Source organism: Zingiber officinale, chromosome 1A (assembly GCF_018446385.1).
Source record: "Zingiber officinale cultivar Zhangliang chromosome 1A, Zo_v1.1, whole genome shotgun sequence".
Lineage (NCBI taxonomy): Eukaryota > Viridiplantae > Streptophyta > Magnoliopsida > Zingiberales > Zingiberaceae > Zingiber > Zingiber officinale.
Genome location: NC_055987.1, coordinates 72753768 through 72759502, shown reverse-complemented (window position 1 = coordinate 72759502; position 5735 = coordinate 72753768).

Below are 5735 nucleotides of genomic sequence, written 5' to 3'. Positions count from 1 at the left end.
CTTATATGCACATATCTAGTGAAGAAAGATCAAAGCTGGACGCGAAGTCAAAGTAGTGCATTTTTCTGGGGTATCAGAAATGAGTTAAAGGCTTCAAGCTTTGGGATCCTAAGGCAAATAAGGTGGTGATCAGCAGAGATGTGGTGTTTGATGAGAAAGCTATGTTACAACGTACTTAGGAAGAAGGAAAGGAAACACCAAAAAGCATCATGAAGAAAGATATTATGCAGCTGGAGCTAGAGACTCATGACTCTGATGATTCTAGCTCAGAGCACATGGAGCATCGCACTATGGCTAGTGGTAGAATGAGATGAGTCGTAAAACCACCCACTATATACGGATTCGAAGACTTGGTATCTTATGCACTTATCACTAGTAACAGAGACCCTACACCTTTTCAGGAGGTGATACACAACTCTGAGAAGGACAGGTGGATGGCTGTTATGACAAAGGAGATGGAGTTGTTGTATAAGAACTAAACGTGGGATCTAGTGGAACTTCCTGAAGGAGAGAAAGCTATTAGGTGCAAGTGTATATTCAAGAAGAAAGAAGCAATGTCAAAGGGAGAAGAAGTAAAGTTCATGTTGGGGTTTTCGGGACGCAAAAACCGCTTTTTGCGTTGCAAAAACCCCGAGAAACCCTGCCACCGGATCAATGAAAAGAAATAAAATTTAAGTAAAACTTTGAGTACAAGTTTCTAGCCTAGATCTAAACTAGATCTACAAAGGAGAAGAGCTTTACCCTTGATGCGATGCCCTTCGCTAATCCAGCTCGTCTAAGGTTCGCCGGATCTCGAGAGTATCAAAGTAGATACTCCTTTATGTGTATCAACACAAGCAAGAGGTGGAGAAACCAAACAAAAGGTGTGCTAGCACCTTTGAAAGGTTCGGCCAAAGTGGAGGAGAGGGAGAGAAGAGAGAGCTTGAGGAAGAAGATGAGAGTTACAAAAACCAAATGAAACTCACCATGGAGTAAAGTGGTCGACCACTTCAAGAAGGCTTTTAAACCTCCATGGGATATCAAGAGTCACAACTCTTGATCTCCCTCATGAGGTGGCACACATATGTGCTAGCCTTGATGATGTGGCACCTCATCATTATGCCACTTAATGCCAACTCACCAATGAGGTGGCAAATGGTCAAGTCAAACTTGACCCTTCATCTTCCTCTCAAGTCAAGTCAAACTTGACCACTTCTCTCCCTTGGTTGATCTAATCTAACCATTGGTACAAGTTAATTTTAATTTAATGAATCTCTATTCATTGAATTAAATTGACTCAATGAGTCTAAATTCAAATTAGACTCATCTAACACATGAACTAAATTGAGTCCAACTCAATTAGCCTAATTTGGATTACTCTTAATCCAATTTAGTTCATCACATGAACCTAATCCTTTAGATTCATCAAATGAACCTAATCTCCATCTAATTGCCCTTTGTGTGTGACCCTATAGGTTCTTATAACGTTGGCAATGCTCCTAAACCCATTTAGAAGCATAAGTAATGAACGGTATCGAGCAACACATCATTACTACCCAAGTTATAAGAATGTTGAGATCCAACATCACCTTGTGATTACTAATTGTGACTTTTCACAATATATGACAAGTGTCCTTCTATCCTCGACATCTAGATTGATCAATGTGAGACATAGACCGTGTCATCCTCTAATCAATCTAAATCTTGAATCCCAAGTAGACTCACTCAATCAAATGAGTTCAACATCTCATATTGACTCATTTGGGCATGACCATGCAATTAGTGGTCTCACTCTATCAAGAATATCGATGTCACTCCCGTCATATAGGAGGGATAGATACCATCTACATCACTCACAACCCTCCGCATAATTTGTTACATACCTAGTAATCGCCTTTATAGTCCACCCAGTTACGGGTGAAATTTGACTCTACTAGAGAAAAGGTTTCATCATAGTCAATACCATGAATTTGCTTGAAACCTTTAGCTACCAAGCAACCCTTATAAATAAGTCCATCTATGTCAGTCTTTCTCTTAAAGACCCACTTACACCCAATGGATTTAACCCCTTCAGGTGGATCAACCAAAGTCCATACTTGGTTAGTATACATGGATTCCATCTCGGATCTCATGACCTCTAACCATTTCTCGGAATCTGGTCTCATCACAGCTTCCTAATAGGAGGTAGGCTCATCCTCAATGAGCACAACGCCATCATGGTCAGACAAGAGAAATGAGTATCTCTCAGGCTGACGACGTACCCTATCAGATCTATGAAGAGGTAGGTCTACTTGAACTGGTTATGGTTCCTTAACTCCTTGTGGAACAACATCATCCACAACACTTTGTGGTTCCAGTTCAACTTCCATCGAGGCTTCAGTGCTATGGTCCACATCTTGAACTTCTTCAAGATCGAATGTACTCCCACTAGTCTTTCTAGAAACAAAATCCCTTTCTAGAAATAGTTCAGTCTTAGCCACAACTATCTTGTGTTGACTGGGAATGTAGAAGTAATATCCCTTCGTTTCTTGGGATATCCAATAAAATAACACTTATCGGATTTGGGTCTCAGTTTGTCTGAGACTTGATGTCGAACGTAAGCCTCACAACCCCAAATCCTCATAAAAGACACCTGGGCATCTCTCCCAGTCCATATCCTATATGGTGTCTTTATTACAACCTTAGATGGAACTCGGTTGAGAATGAAGGCTGTTGTGTCTAGAGCATAGCCCCAAAGATACATAGGAAGATCTGTATGACTCATCATAGATCATACCATATCTAATAAGGTACGATTCCTCCTTTCGGATACACCATTCCACTATGATGTTCCAGGAGGAGTGAGTTGAGATAGAATCCCACACTCAGCTAGATAGTCATGGAACTCATGGCTAAGTTATTCACCACCTCGATCTGATCGAAGTATCTTAATACTTTTGCCAAGCTGGTTTTGTACTTCATTCTTGAATTCTTTGAACTTTTCAAAGGATTCTGACTTATGTGTCATCATATACACATAACCATATCTACTAAAGTCATCAGTAAATGTAATGAAGTACCTATAACCACCTCTAGCAGTGACATTGAAAGGGCCACATACATCACTATGTATAAGACCTAACAAGTCAGTCGCTCTCTTACTATGTCCACTAAAGGGAGTCTTGATCATCTTGCCTAGAAGGCATGACTCGCATGTCTCATATGATTCAAAACCAAATGAGTCCAGCAAACCATCTTTATGGAGCTGGGATAAGCGTTTGTCATTTATATGACCTAAGTGATAGTGCCAGATATAGGTTTGGTTCATGTCTTTTGACTTGAACCTCTTGGTACTTATGTTATAGATAGGATTCTCAAGGTCTAGAATATAGAGTCCATTCATCAGAGGTGCACTACAATAGAACATATCATTTAAATAAACTGAACAACATTTGTTCTTTATTATAAATGAAAAACCTTTCTTGTCCAAACAAGAAACTGAAATTATGTTCTTAGTTAAAGCAGACACATAACAACATTTATCTAATTCTAATACAAGCTCAGAAGGCAGAGATAGATGATAAATTTCTACAGCAACAACAGCAACCCGTGCTCCATTGCCTACTCGTAGGTCCACCTTGCCCTTCGTCAATGCCCTGCTATTTCTCAGCGCCTGCACATTAGTACAAATGTGAGAAGCACATCCGGTATCTAATACCCATGATGAAGAAATAGATAGATTGACTTCTATAACATAGATACCTGAAGTGGAAGTCTCACTTCTCTTCTTATTAAGATCTTCCAGGTAAACTTTGTAGTTCCTCTTCCAGTGCCCGGTCTGACCGCAGTGGAAGCAGGTAGCATCCTTGGCAACCCCTCCTTTGGGTTTCAGTGTCTTGTCTTTGCCCTTGGCTTGGGACTTTCCCTTGCCTTTGGGCTTGCCCTTGCCCTTATGTTTCTGAACCATCAGAATAGAGTTGGGCTTAACCTTCTTAAGGTTGAGCTCAACAGTTCTTAATATGCTAAGTAGCTCGGGCAGTGGCTTGTCAATTTCATTCATGTTTTAGTTCATGACAAACTAACTGTAGCTCTCTGGCAAGGACTGCAAGATCAAGTCAGTGGCCAGCTCTTAGCCAAGGGGAAATCCCAACCTCTGTAGGTTTTCTATGTACCCAATCATCTTGAGTACATATAGGCCTACGGGAATCCCATCTTGCATCTTGCACTGAAACAGTGCCTTAGAGATCTCGAATCTCTCGTGCCTCGCTTGTCCCTGATATACTTGACGCCGATGTTCAACCATATCATAAGCACCCATCAACTCATGTTGCTTCTGAAGCTCAGAGTTCATGGTCGCGAGCATAAGACATGACACATCTAATGCGTCATCTTGATGCTTCTTGTACGCATCTCGGTCAGCTCGCGTGGCTGGAGGTGCCTCCGGAATGGGCTGCTCCAGAACGTATAGTTTACGTTCTTGTGTGAGAACGATTCTCAGGTTCCTGTACCAATCCAGGAAATTAGCTCCGTTGAGCTTGTCCTTCTCAAGGACGGAACGTAGGGAGAAAGAGTTCATATTTGACGTCATAGTTATCTACAACAGAAAAATGCAGAAAAATAAATATCATATTCTATTAATCATCTAATTAGGCCTTTAATTAAATGATGCTCCCACTGAATTATAGAATTCATGTAGGGCAAGATCCATATCATACTATGCCCTGAGTTAGCTTTGGCTAAATCGCCCAAGACTTAGTATGATCGGTAGGTAACTAATTACCAATTACATCTCTATGCAACTCTTGTATATAAGATCAAGATCCGCAATTATATTAAAACTTGAGTTAGCTTTGGCTAATACGCCCAAGAGTTAATATAAACGTGATTTTGTCCCATCTTCCAACTATTGGATAAATGCCTACAGTTAAACTTGATTTAACTAGTTGTACTCAATCTAATTGAGTTTTTACTCACCCATGCGTTGATAAGCGACCAAGATTGTCCCTACGTACCCTACCAAGATAATATGTGTTGCTATGCTTTGGCAGATTCAACAACAATATGTGATCGAGGTAGTGATATGTATCATGGCATGGTAGACATTTTTGAGTTGACGCAATTGAGATCTAATCTAATCGACGATGCGTATCATATACTCGATTTAGATCTAATCTAATCATGGAGGTGCATTATGTGCGCGACTTAGATCTAATCTAATCGTTAAGGCACTAATTAATTACTAATCTAGCATGCATCACATATACACACACAAGCAATTAATTAATTTTGTGATTAGTCATGACCCTACTACGATCTTCTCAAGCCAATGAGAAGATCGGATGGTCAACCTAAGGTCAACAGCTTCTCAAGCTCCTTCCGGTGACCACCTTGTGTTGCTCGCACCCTCCTCGTAACTCCGTCTCGAGTGGACCTTCCACCGCTTCATTTTGTACATTACAAAGAGTGGAACTTGAGTTACATTCGAGTCTAAACTACTCACTACAGGAATAAATAAATAAAAAGGCACAACGCGCAGGTCGCGTATCAAATATACAACACGCACAATCACATGACAGCACGCAGGCCGTATTATGAATTACAACACAGTATCCAATCAAATTGGGGTCTTTTAGGCCATGACCATCACAAAATGGTACACAATTCTAAACATGTAATTTCTATAAATTTCTGTAATTTTTTCATAATTTTTTTTTAAATTTTATGAGTAAAAATTCCCGGCGGTCCCGATTAGCGATTTTTGGGCGCAATCGCGGAAC